Genomic DNA, 14,368 nt, shown 5'->3' with positions numbered 1-14,368 from the left:
ACCAGCAGCTGAGCACTGGTTCTCTGACACAGGCTGCTAAAGGAAGACTATAGGAACACATCAAGTTCATAGTGATGTCTCCCCAGGCTGATATTCCAGCTGGAAAGACAGCTTTGCTTTTGTACTCTGTACAGTTGGGTTTGAGTATTGTTTCTGTCACCTGCAAGAACTTTTCTTGGTGTCTTCAGTTGTGTGTACTTTGGAATTTTGGCTCAGGATGTAATCTTAATAAAGTCTGATGGCATGGAAACCACAGGTCTGGCACACCACTTGCAGGGGGTGGCCCTTTGGCACATCACTTTGTGGGCTTACCCCTGATTTATACTTTTGCTGCAAGGCTGAGGAGCCAGGAAGGGCAAAGTGAACTGCAGCAGGAAGGGCAAAGTGAACTGCAGCAGGACTGCAAGGAGGGAAGGAAAACAGCATTTCTTCCTTTTCCTCCTCTTTCTGAAGAGCAGTAGGACTTTGTTATTATTTAATTAATGGTATTATTGCCTTCTTTAAATCAACATTTGACTTCTTTCTTGGCATATACGTCATGCCCCAGAGTGATTTCAGGGTATCATTATCTTCAAAGTCTTGGAAGCTGGCTGAGCTGCAGCATCTGTGTTTTATTGAAGTGCTCTTGGTCTCTGCTTGGAGCAGAGCACCACACCCTTGCAGCATGCCATGTCCCTCAGACACCAGGCAGGAGGATGGAGGGAGCAGCTGCCACTTCCAGGGCACTTTGAAGGCTTTTAAACTGAGTGCTGCCATCAAATAATAGAAATCCTTTATAAATAAAAATGGATTTCTGCCCTATTTTGCCAGCTCATCCCGTCATTGAATGATGTTTTATTATTGGTTTTACTGACCTATAGCTAAAGTTTTTATATATATTATTCACTTCTTTATGAACTGCATCTATTTACTGGAGAGGCTGCTCTATGAACTAATCTGTAGAGCATCTCTAAACTCCTCAAAGGAAGTAGGATAATTTACTTCTTTATACAAGCCTGCCATCTAGGCAAATCTTTGATATAAGTTGCTATAAAAAGGTTAGTGTTTGCTTTAGTCTCTCTTTAAGCCCAGTTTTACCATGCATTTATCCATGTGTATTTACTTGAGCAGTCAGTCAGTACTTCAATGTTTATAGGGAAGAAAAAAAGTCCCTGTTCCCACCACGTGTCTTCTGACCTGGCTGAAGATGAAGTTTGGGCCAATACCCTGGGCCTGGCTGAATGCTGCATTGCAGCCTCTTTATTTTACTCCAGTGATCTAAAAGGAATAAAAAAGATAATAAGTGGTGTCTTTCCTTGTCCTCTCTCCTCACCCCTCCAAAAAGAGTGTGTGGGCAGCATATCCTGGTGCTACACTGTCATCTTTAAATCACACTCAGAGCATGTGTCCATGGGGAAAACAAGCTGTTGCACTGCTGTACTTTGAGTTTTAAATTTTTTTTTCATATTGAAACAAGCCCTTTTGGCAGGCAGTGTAGCCCTTGGGCTGCTCAACCCCCCAGGCTAGCCAAACACACAACTGTCTTGGAAAATACAACCCCATAAAAATGACATAAAAGCACTTCTTCCTGCTGGGAGGAGGAAAGGCCAGGGAAAGACCTCACAAAGTTGGGTGTAGTAGCAGCACCATGTGGCTCACACTAAATTTGGAGCATATGTTTATCGTGCAAATCCCTCTACATTCATCTACAGCATTGTCACCTTCAGCTAGAGGGGACATGCTCACAGCTGTGTTAGCCTGCATGGCCCAGGTGGCAGGAGGTTCACTGCTCTGTATGCTGTGCAGATGCAGAGTAAGGGGACCAGTCCCTGTCCCAGAGCACTCATATTCCCACTAAACAAGGAGAGTGAGGGCAAGGTAAAATGTCCAGGCAGAAGAATAACAGGTCACAGGGCAATCTGTATCCAGAGCTGTTGAATCAGGTCCTCTGCTCCACTGAAATACTTTGACATCCTGAACCCACAGCTTGGAGAAAAACCACTTTAGATCCCTGCTTCAAAACAAAGATCCCACCATCCCCAAAGGAGCTGAGCTAAATCAAGTTCTTGCTGGCAGGCTCTGAAGTGAAGGAGATTTTTGACAGAGTTGCCAAACAAGAGCTGCATCTTGCTGCAGAGGAGGCTTCTGTTCCAGAGCGATCACAGCCTGATCCAGATGTCCTGTTTGGCTTCCCCTCTGAGGGGCAGTTTTCCTTCTCCATGAGCTAGATATCAATATGCTGGGTAGCTTAGAGATGAAGGTGTGCAGGACTGCTAAGTGAACGTGGCCTGATTAACTCTTTGCAGGCTGGCTGAAATCCACTGTGCACAGCTGTATGCACACACATTCATGAGTGCAAGTGCAGCTCGTGAATTCCTGACTACTTTGCATCCAAGGGCTGTAGAAGTAGCTGTCAGTCACTGTTCCCCGAGATTATTTCATTTGTTCTTTGTTAACTCACTTTGAGAAGCATCAGGAGAGGTTCACAAGTAGGTCATGCAGGGTTTCTTAACCACTTCTTCATTCAAATGGATTCCACTCCTCAGTGATTACTTTCTTTCCCAGAAAAGCAAAATTGGACACATGCCAGCTCTTTGAGCCCTGCTGCAGGGAGATGTGTGCCTGCAGCATTCTCACTTCAGGTCAGGATTTCTGCCTGGATTTTTACTGTAACCAGGAAAGATCTGTGGGCTTTCACAGGAGAATGCTGCAGGTCTGGACCTGTGTACTTCACACAGCTACTGGTGCTGTTGGCTGCCAGCAGAAAGGGCAGCACTGAGCCCTTTCCTATGGAGCCTGAAACCAAAGCTTTTCATCACTGTTTCTGGGTATCAGCATGAGCTGGATCAGCATAAAATGCAAATAATGCCCCTTCTGAATATACACCTTCTAAGTGTCATTTCAAAAATATTTCCCTTGATTTTTGGTGGGTTTTTTTGTTTGTTCGTTTCTTGCTGATTGGTGATTTTTAAATTACTAAAAAGAATTATTTTTTAATGGATGTTTATCTTAATTTTAAGGTGTAGGAACCTTGCTGAACTGAGTTTGGACCAACAAAAGCAATCTGCCCCTCCTCTCTATCTAACACCAATCCTACACTCTGCCCAGTACCTCAGTTGTGCTGGTTGCCAACATTCTCCTCTCCTGTATAGCCAGGAACAGGCCCCAGCCCTACCCAGTCAACTGGAAAACAATAAGACCATTCATGTGCATGGTTATTCCCTGGCATAAATATTTGCAGAGATACAGTCTGACTGGGACAGGCTTCTGTCGTTTGGATGGTTCCACAAGATGGCTTTTTGCAATACTTGTGTTTTTAACCTGTTTATTAACCAGCTATAGGGACAGATTCATAGCTGGAATGAGGTAGCATTGCCCAAAACAGCTTTAGTTTGGCATCTTTGTTTTACACCAGCTGGAGAATTTTACTTGTATTTTTTTTTACCCACAGCATAGTCCTACATACCAAGATGAAATTTAATTTTACTACTATGGAATTTACTAAAATAAAGCCCCATTTGTGTTAACACTTCTTTTCAGAATGTGCAGTATGGCCTTCTCCAGTGATCCTCTTTCATTCCCCAGCTAACCCACGAAAAATATCTTACTTTTATTATGGAGAGGAATTTGTACAACTATTTTTAATTTATGACCCTCATAACTTGTGGCAGGGGAGCAGGAAGAATTATCAGTGCAATAAAAGAATGGAGCTGGTTTAGTGTGAACATTGTCAGAATGTCTCATCTAGGATCTGTGTGGTATAAAACTTCGCTGAAAGAATTAAAACATACGCTTAAGTGAGCTCGTTTTAGGGGGGTTTAATTAGTAAAAGCTCGGCAATGATGATGTCGTGCTGTCTGATGAGATTAGGTCAGATTATACATACTTGTATGGTGTGGCATCTTAAATGGGAATCACCTTATGGCAAGTCAGAGCCATTTCAATATCACATTTAAAGAAATAGCTTCTCAGGGAAAGTTGATTGGTTTCATAAGAGAAGCAGCGGGGTTTTGAGGCCTCCTGTGTGGGAGAATGGGAACAACAGGCAGCTTGAGATTGTCTCTATTTCAGGGGTTTTTTCCCACTTATTCGTTCAATTAATTTTCATATATGTGTGTATTTCTTAAGAGACAGGTTGCAAGCCTACTTGAACGAAAAATGATTTCACATGGCCTGGGGAACCCAACACAACACACATGGCCAGAGGGCTGTACTTTACCCTCCCAACCATGAACAAATTCTTTCTCCTCTTCCTCTGTGGTTGTTATTATCATGCTAAGGCAGGAATATTTGGTTGAATGCCAGAAATACAGGATTTCCTTAAGCAGTTTTGCTACAGTAACCTCCTTTATTTATTTTCCTTCCTCTTCCCTAGTACTACAGTCATGCACTTGCACATTTTCAGACCTGGCCCAAGCTTTATTTTGCAAGTACATTCATTGCAGACTCTGTTCCATGCAGGGGATCCTTTGCTACCCTTTCCCAAGGGTCCACTTAGTCAGGAGATTCTTAATAAAATTTCTCACATTGGTTCAATTTTCTGCATTTTTAGGAAAATCCTCTTCATATTTAGTTCAGTGGGGCTGTTTGATTAAAATTCTTGAGGATTATAAAAATCCTAGTTCAAAATGAAACATCAGTTTACACCAAAGAAAACCAACACTGTCATTCAACAGGATCTCACAGATTTATGAACTATTCAAGGTTGCTCCTTGCCTAAGAGACTTGTTAAGACAAGACTTAGAGACTCAGCAATGGGTAAATGAGAACTTCTGGAAAAGAAGTCATTCCTGTATGATTTGAACAAATTCATGCATTTTACTGGAAATCCAAGACCAATAAACTTATTTTGCTGATGTTATAAAGAACATTTTAGGTAACAGTAAAGTTTCATCATTATTATTGCCACTGTAGACAAGTGTTTGTTCTGCTGACTGATCATCTGGTTTAATGAAAATGTCAGTTCTGCTTGAAACTATCTTCTTGGTTTCTTGCATTATCATTTTTGCCTGCAAGATGAAAAGCTTTGATGAAATATTTAATAGGTACATGTAAAAAAATATAGTTCCCTTTAAATTGAAGAATATGTCTGAAGAATATCCAGTGTAGTAGCAAAGGCCTTTCAGGAAGAGAAGGTTCATAATTTGCTGCCCTGCAGGGAATAATTTATTGAATCACTTGGAGATTCACGTATTTTCTGCCCTGTGAAGTTAAAACCATACTCCACTGTGTTGATCTTTAGTGATGCTCTTTCTTCACTTGAGAATGGTGGAAGAATGCTATGAATGTGGAAGAAAAGGTCAGCAGTGTCAGGAGGAGCCAGCCCACTTTGATGGGGTCAACTGTAGGGGCAGCTTTGGTAATTTATAGCATACAAGCCATCAGCTGGAGATTTATATGCTTGTTAGGCATTTTATGAGAGCTCATCAGAATAATATTTATTTCTTTGGGGAAAACAGTTGTATAACAGCACCACTGGAGAATAAAAGCCATGAGCAGGAGACCAACAGAGCAGTATTTTTGAGATGTAGTAGAGGCTTCATTACATGCTGGTTCTTAAAAGCTTCAGGATACTTTAGAATAATCTTCTTTAGTCAGCAGGTGCATGAACTGCCATGTGTTCCACATTCATTAAACCGTCTTAAAGCCCTGAAAAAAATGCACATTTTCTGACTGCACACACATAGCTCGTGGCTGTCGTCAGTGCAGAGTTTGTGAGTAGAAGCTCCATTCATTTAAGGTAAACAGAGTGATCATGACTGAAACAAGCTCTCAGGTAAGCTGGGCACAGATCTCTGTGTCATTGCAACACTCCTGGCAAGACTCAGGTTCCTGGGTATTTCCATGCTGGTGAAATTAATTCCCAAAAATTAGTTGTGGGAGGTTGAGAGAGTTGATTGAAGAAGGCTAAGTGACATTTGAACAAAAAGAGAGGTACCACAGTCTTGATTATCTGCCAAACATGAAGCAACTGTTCACTTCCTACACACACAGGCTGCTTTGTTTAAATTGTCCAGAAGAGACTCAGAATGCCTCTCACCTCTACTAAGTTTCACCATCTTGCACAATTTTTTTGGGATTAATAAAATTCTGGGCCCTTTCAATACCTCTACCTATAGGATGGATGCTTGCTGGGAGATTATGGCACCATACAACTCCCTTTGTTAACAATCAGCTTCAGTGTTTGGGGTTGAATTGCATTTTCTGCAGGAAAAGCTTTAGCAGAAACACCTCTGAACTGACCACATCTGGCCACTGCAGGCAGAAGGACCATGTTGTATCTTTCTGGCCAGATCTAATATCAGGGGGTGCAGGAGCTCTCAGAGGAGGGTCCAGTCACCAGCTTTAACTGATGTCTCTCCTTTCCCTATGGCAGAGCAGATTTGTGCAGGTTTCTCGTTTTTTCAAAGACCCTGGCAGTGGTTCCAGAGAGAAAAGGAGGTAGATAACACCAGCAAGCAAGTTTTTTTCTCTAGGAAAAAACAGTGACTGCCACACCAGTCAATGCTGGTCACACCTGCCCACAGGCTGGGTACTTAGGGATGAGAACAGATTATACTACTAAATCTCACTAAAGGATTTTAGACTTTTTTTTTTTTTTTTTTGTCCTAGGACATACAAAATAGGTTCTGCATCACATCAGTGGGCACAACACAGCACATCCCCAACTCAGTCATGCCTACCCTCATCCTGCCTTTGCCACTCGCTGCTACAGGTTGAATTTCTGCTCTTGGGATCTTGAGGAAACATCCTAGAGCTTTCCCCCCACACACCATGAGTTAACTTTGAATGCAGAAACATTCATTAGCATTAGTATTTTATCTTAATTTCTCATTCATTCCTGAGGGTTACTTTCCCCCACTCTACAAAAGACATTTCTCAGTAGCTGGGCCTGCATATGCATCAGCTCAAACACATAATGTAACAGAGGAGCCAGCACAGCAGAGGGATGCCATGAAGAGGTTTCCCCAAGTGGTGTGGTTGAGACAGGGTGGTCTGCTAAACTCAAGCACAAAAGAAAATGCAAAGAGAAAAAGAAAAATCCTGAGGACAGTACACACAGGTCTTGTATGAGACTGAGAGGCAGCAACAATGGGTGGGACATAAGAATTGTCCCACTTTACAGCTTTGCCTCTGGTCTTTGGTTTCCAATTAGACTGCAACGATTTTTAATCAGAGACTGTCTTAAATAATGTTTTTGTACTATGCATTGAGCTTCTCAGCACTCCTCTAGTACAAATATTCATTCAGCAGAAGCTGGTGTATACCTGGCAAGGCTGTAAATCAGATCTTTTTAAGAGCCAAGGTAAACCAGAGATAATGTCTTACAGGAATTTATCCAAGACAATAAACTGATGAGGGGAGAGAATTGGTGAAAATAGTTAAGGTTGATGACATGGTCTATAATTTCATTAAGGCTGATGACATGGTCTATAATTTCTTTCTTTGTTGGACTGGTAATAGCTGAGCAGAAAAATGATCACATTTATAACAAGTTGTCTTATTAGTGCAAGGAGAAGATGAAAAGGAAATCCTCCAGTGTGTGGTTTGACTGGTCCTGTGATCTGTTGTTGAGCCATAAGCTGATTGCTGGGGACACGTCTGGACAAGGAGAGGACTTGAGGTTAACACACTCTGCAGAGAGCTCTGACAGTGCCCTCTGACAGTGAGCTCAGCAAACCCTATGCAAATGTCTTTTGCAAGTCTTTCAAGGGAGGAAAATAAGCAATACAATACTGTACTGTGACACAAAAGGACTTTCGAAACTTCCAGTTAATACTTGAAAGCATTTTGAACACTGCCTAGAGCATTGGCCAATAATTTGCCAGGTTACTTTGTTCCACCCTGCAGGATAAAGGATCATGCAGAAGTATGGCTTAGACTTCCTTGCCCCTACAGATCTGCCTTTGCAAACAGAAATGGGCACAACACCTTTCAAAGAGATGGCATTTCCTGCTTTAAGTAAAAACAAAACACAACTCTCTAAACCAAACAACCATCCATTCAAAAAAAAAACAAAAAAAAAACCCCAAAATACCCAAACCCCAACCAACCCTCCCAAATAGTTATTGTTTAAAACATTTTATATTTCCTTACAGAAAAGGGGGATGCAGTTGGAGGACCAGAGGGACTGTGTCAGTCCTAGTGCCCACTGACCCCTTTGCACAGGGAATAGCAGGAGAGTTTTTGTGCTGGTGGGGAGCTCCCACAGCAGCAGGAGCTTGAGCCCAGGAGTGCCCAGGAGGAGAGAAGTCTCCCTGATGTAACATAACCCACAGGAAGGTGTTTCAGTCCCTGCACAGCCCTAGCCACAGGTTAGGTCACAGACTGTGGATGACAACAGTGGCAGCAGTGATGTCACTGGCCATTGAGCACTTCTTACAGTGCACTTTTGGAGCTCTCTGCCATTTCTGTGCTGTGCTATCACAGTTAAGCAATTTTCTTCCCTCTCTGAGCTACAGCTGGTTAATTTTTTTAAACAGTAGAAACACTTAGAAAGGATTGCACATTGAGACAAGCTTTTAAAAACATTATATGAAAGATGCTTGCTGTGGGAAAATAAATTTAAGAATGCCATTGGCTTAATAAAAGTACCATGCTGCCTTTCTGAGTAATTTAAAACTTGAATTGTAGCCATTTTAGCTTTAACAAAATCAATAAGGCCAATTGGTATGCTGTGTCAGTCATTGCCTATTTTAATCTTTTAAGTAATTTTGGCAGCCAATAGCATCTGGGGGGTTGAGTTCACCCCTGAAGATCCTCTAGGATTTTAGTGGGATTTTCATATTGCTGCAGTCTTGAACAATCAAGTCCTAAATCGGTCACAAGTGCATTAAATAGAACAGGGCAATAAGCTGGCATTTGGCTCTAGTTTACATTTAAGATGATGCTCACTTCAAAAACACTTGAATCACGTGGTGGAAATGGTAAAATTGTTGATGATGATGTGAAAAGGACTGAGGTGTTCAATAAATATTTTTGTTCTGAATTTGGAAACAAGAAGAATCATGCACAAATATAATGAGGACAATGCACTTTCCATCCCATTAGTAACCAAGGAAGCTATTAAACAGCATTACTAGAGATAAACATCATTACCTTAACAGGTCCAGGCAACTGTCATCTTCAGAACTGAAATGAATTGGCTCAAAGAATCTTTGACCCACTCCCACTTGATCTTGGAGGACTGCAAATGTTTTAGAGGACTGGTGAAATGCTGCATTTAGGTAAATTATTAAAAAAATCACTAGGGCAATGTAAGTAATTCTAAGCCATCCATCCAGCCAATCTGGGCAAAGTAAGGAAATATTAGTATAGAAGTCAGCAATAAAGAATGTCAGTGGATATAGTAGGGGTCAACACAATTTACAGGAAAAAAGGCTTGTGAAAGAAGCTTCATTTTGTCTTTTCCATAAATTATTTGCCTGGTTGATATCAGCTTTAAACTGATATAAAATAGTTGCCTTTTGCAGATTGCTTTATTGTTTGCAATAATTACCATAGTAAGTAATAGCATTAAGGCAGGTGAATTAAGAAGTGGCAAATTGGCAAGTCTTAAGTGAAATACAGGCCTCAGTAAGGACTTGGCAAGAAGCAGAATGAACCAAGTTTGGATACTGCAGCCAGCATCACCCTGCTGCTTCTTCTAAGGTGTGTGGTTTGTGTAAAACTGACTCCTGCTAAAAACAGGGGAATGTCTTGGTTTGTAGGGGTGCCAGCTGCAGCCAGTTTTGTACCACTGCCTTTCCTGCTACTGGTTATTAGAAGATATCATTGTGTAACTGGGCTGCAGCTGGTCCCTCAGGGTTTAGGAAGTCAGAGTGGTGCAGGACAGGAGCTCAGCCCTGGGGGCTCTCTCTGGGCTGTGGCAGAAGGGATGAGAGCTGGTCAGACAGAGAAGCAAGCTGATCTGAACTGCTCCACTCTTGAGCCCATGCAGAGCCCCCAGATATCCCTCCAACCCTCTCAGCTCAGGAAATCCCTCTCTGGCTGGGTTTGGGTCATGTCCTCCTGTGCATTGCTCCTGGAAACTTCCCAGCCCCCTGTGCCACCATGCCTCTTCATGGACCCACTGGAGTGCAAGAGGCTCAGCACCTGGGATTCTGGTTTTCAGTCATTTAACACATCTGAGTGTGTGGCATTCACATTCTCTGGACATGATTCCTTCGCCCAGGATTTTTCTCCTGGGAAGCTGAAAGGCAGTGAGAGAGGCTTCAGAGAAAAGAAAAACAATTCTTATCTCATTTGCTTCTCCCGTGCTGTGCTCATGTGGAATGTGTTTGGAGATTGTTTACCCACAGGTGATTGTTTGATTGGACTCCAGTGTCAGTTCTTTTGACTCATTGGCCAATTGGGGCCAAGCTGTGTCGAGACTCTGGAAAGAGTCACGAGTTTTCATTATTATCTTTTTAGCATTCTGTATCTTTTCTGTATTCTTTAATATGGTATGGTATAGTATTCTTTAATATAATATAGTATAATAAAGTAATAAATTAGCATTAGCCTTCTGATAACATGGAGTCTTCCTCATCATTCCTTCCTTCATTAGTGGCTGTGCATTTACAATATGGATATTTACAATTCAGGGCATATTCATGTGTGCCCTGAATGCTTTTCTTTGTGTAAAATTAAAAAGCTGAGAAGTAAACCTGAAGATGCTGACAGCTTTACACAGCATAATTTCACATCCTTGAGAACACACACTCCAAATTCCTCTTCTGAGGAGGAAGAAGGGCAGGAAACTCATTGAACACCTTCATCTAATAGGAACAGATCCCTCAAAATCTCTTTACATTGGCTGAGGCTGTGACCACGTCCATTTATTCAGCTCTGTGTAATTATTGCTCTTGCCTTTTGGAGATTGTTTTACTATCCATGAAGAATTATAAAGCCATTAACCTGGAAGAGAAAAAGACAAAAGCCTGGGCATATGAGAAAGACTTTGAACACCAAATTCATTCACCAGCTAGAAACAAAAGTGCATGTTCAGAAAGTTAATTAACAAAAAGTCTGTCTCAAGGCAACTTCTGCTTACTACTAATGGATATCATGAAAATTCATAAACTCACTGCTCCCAATGGGAGGATTTGCGGACTGGAGACTGCTGTGTGGGAGCACATCTCTCTATTCCTTTGCAATGGGAAGGTGGGGGATGGCCAGAAAAGCCCCTCATCTTTGTGCAGGGGCAAATTCCTGGAGTCCAGCAAGGAAAGCTTTCACAAGCTGTGTTCTTGTCTCTCAGGAATACACATCACCCTGTGCTCAGGGAAAGGTTTAAACTGCAGCCTTTGCTATTTGAAGAAAAACTGAAAGTTCTTGACCCAGAATTAGCACTGCCAGCTGCAGTTCAGGAAGCACTTTCCCTTTGCTCCAGATGTGAAGCAGGAAGGTCCAGACTCCAAAAGCTCAGGGACCTGTTCCCACTGAGGGCAGCCATGGGCAGGCAGAGCCTTGGTGTGATGAGACCCAGGAGCTCACAGGTGCTCTGGAAAGTGATGGCTTTCCTGTTAATGGCTCTATCCTGTGCCTCCCTGGTCACAGTCCAAGTGAATTCCTGGAGGAAAATGCAAAAATCCCTACTTGCCCTGGGTGCAGCCTGGCTGCCAGAGCCCTCCTGAGGTGTGTGTGGTTTCCCTCTTCTAAACAGCCCTTTGTGAATCTGCCCAGCCTCTCCTTAAACTCACAATCATTTTTATCATTGCAATATCAATTGCACCAAAGGGATATAAGGCACATGGGGTCATGTCCTGCCTTCTTCACCAGGGCACAGCAGGCTCCCTGACACTGGCAGAGGCAGAGGGGATTTGGGACATTGTATTGGAAGGGCTCAGTGCATTTGGAAGCTGTTATAGATCAGCTTGCACAGGGTTTTTCCTCTGGCCCCTCTGCAATTACTGTGATTTCTTGGCACTGAGCTTTAGTGATTCACCTGAGTGGAGTCATGCACAAGGCAGTGTGGCTCTGGAGGGCTTCCCACCACAATTGGTGTGCTCAGCAAGTCCATCAGCTGAATAAAAGGGATCTTGCAACTGCTAAGCCTTCTAGGGTAGGGGGGAGACTGAAAAGAGATTAAGTAATTGCCTGCACTAATCAGAACCAGACTTTACAAATCAATCTTGGCTCAGTTGCTGGAGAAAAAGCAGCTTCTGGAGTTGAAGGGAGATGGCATAGCTAGAGGCTGGTTTTGGGAGACAGGACTGGGTGTTGGGAGGGTAGGATGGATTTCCTAAAAATGACAGAAGCCAAAGAGCCAAAAAGCAACACAGAATTGGCTCCAGAGCCTATCTTCCTGCAGCAGGCATGGGACAAATAGTATAGGCTGGGTGAATGAGTAAAAGCCTGGTTAGAAAGACAGAAGAGAAGGCAGAGAAATACCATGAGGCACTAGGGGCAGCATCACTCGGGGTCTAGGGAGGAACATGGCAGTCAGTGCTGCAGAAAACAGAGAGTGGAAGAATGCCCAGCATTCCTCAGCACCCAATTCAATGCTCATTCCAATCAGGAGCTAACCTGCTGCTCTTTTCAGCAGGGCATGATGGAACAGGGAAAGGGGGTGCAAGGCTTTGCATAATTTCAGTAACGCCTCCCCTCACCACTGCTATGCAGCAGTTCTGCTATCCAGAGTATTATTAAGAGGGTTTTTATTCACCAAATGACATACTGTTTGGCCCCACCTGTGTCTGCTCATGCTGTTTGGTGCCGTGCTTGTACTGTCCATACCATCCCTCTGAAGCCACTGCCAGCATAAACTGGACGTTGCTGGTGTGCTCTCAAGGTGGGATTGCAGTAGGTTACTCAGAGGACACAGGAGCAAGGCAGGGCAGGAAGTGAGCAATCAGCCCTGCAAGCCCATGGGCAGATGTCCACACTGACATTCCAACCACACCAGCTGCAGAAGGGAGGGCATCAGTCAACAAAACTTGTCAACCTGCAATTCAGCACCTTGAATGGGCAAAATCTTTGGTGGCATTAACATTTCTGGTTTGATTTTCAAGATCTTGTTGCTTGAAGTTGTTTATCTTGTGTTTAGCTCTATGATTTGATTAAATCACAAGTCAACAAAAGAAATAAGCTTAAAATTTTGGGGTATGCCCAGCAGCTCTATTTAAGGTGTTAGAACAGAATAGGATAGTTCCAGTTGGAAGGGATCTGCAATGATCACCCTGTCCAGCATCAATATTTACCTATAAAAAGCTGTGCCTGTTCTCCCCAAAGCCACCTGCCCTGTCTGGTGGATATGCCCAGAACCTCCCACAGAGGACCAGACTGAGCAGAACATCCCAGGAGAAGTCTCACCCACCTCTGTTCTATGGCGTTTGTCCTGCCTTCTCTCTGCTGGAAATCCACCCCCACCTGTTCCATCCTAGGAGTGGACACACCCCTGTCAAGGCCATGGCAGCTGCTGGATCTCAGTCCTCCTGCTCTCAGTGGAGGCACTGATGTGTTCTCCTTCCCAGTCATTCCCAAGTCTTGGGAATACCTGTTTGATGGCAGAAACTCTGTTGTTACTCCATGAGCTCCTGCTCACAGCAGCTGAATTTCCTCTCTTTCTCCTACTTTTTCCATCTGAGCTCTACTGGGACACCCCATCTCCCCTGTACTGGCAATGATTTTCCAGTCTTCTTGTGGAGCGTCTCCAGCAGCTTCCCCCAAGGCTTTCCCTGCTACTCACATTGCCCTGGCCAGTTTCTTACCTCACCACAAAATTTCTACCACTTCCCATCTGAGGGTACAATTTCCCAAATGGCACTTTATCAATTGCTTTGAGAGGCCAGGCAAGTAGTGTATGGATGAAGTAGATCTTATCTGGGAGATCAGTTCTCTTATCAAAGGAAGCTAACAGGTTAGGCTGGAATGGTGGACTTTGGGTAAGCTCTGTTGGATCTTATCTCATTTTCTGTTTGCTCCCATGTTGGATAAGTACTTATCCCTTCAAAGCTTCTTTCAAAGCCTTTCATCCCACTGAGGTGAGATTACTCCAACCTGTGTCTGTCCTGATCTCACCCTTCCTCTCTACTTCTTCCAAATTTGTGCACAGATGGAGTGTGTTACTTGTCCTACTATGTGAGCTTCTCCAGGGCAGAGCATGTGTGCTGCCTTCCTTCCTGCAGAAGGTTTCAGTGCAAGCTTTTAGCAAACAGCAACAACCAGAAACAGCCCAACCACCCCATAGCAGGATGGTTCCAGCATCTCAATAAGGAGAGGAAAGATGAGGGATCAGGGACTGTAGGGACACCACAAGGGCTAGCAGTTTTAAACTGAAGGAAAGGTAGATTTAGATTAGATATCAGGAAGAAATTCTTTACTGTGAGGGTTCTGAGGCCCTGGCACAGGTTGCTCAGAAAGGTTATGAATGCTCCATCGCTGGGGCTGTTCAAAGCCAGGCTCA

The sequence above is a fragment of the Molothrus aeneus genome, chromosome 6 (assembly GCF_037042795.1).
Source record: "Molothrus aeneus isolate 106 chromosome 6, BPBGC_Maene_1.0, whole genome shotgun sequence".
In the NCBI taxonomy this organism is placed as follows: domain Eukaryota; kingdom Metazoa; phylum Chordata; class Aves; order Passeriformes; family Icteridae; genus Molothrus; species Molothrus aeneus.
Note: the sequence above shows the minus strand (reverse complement) of the source record.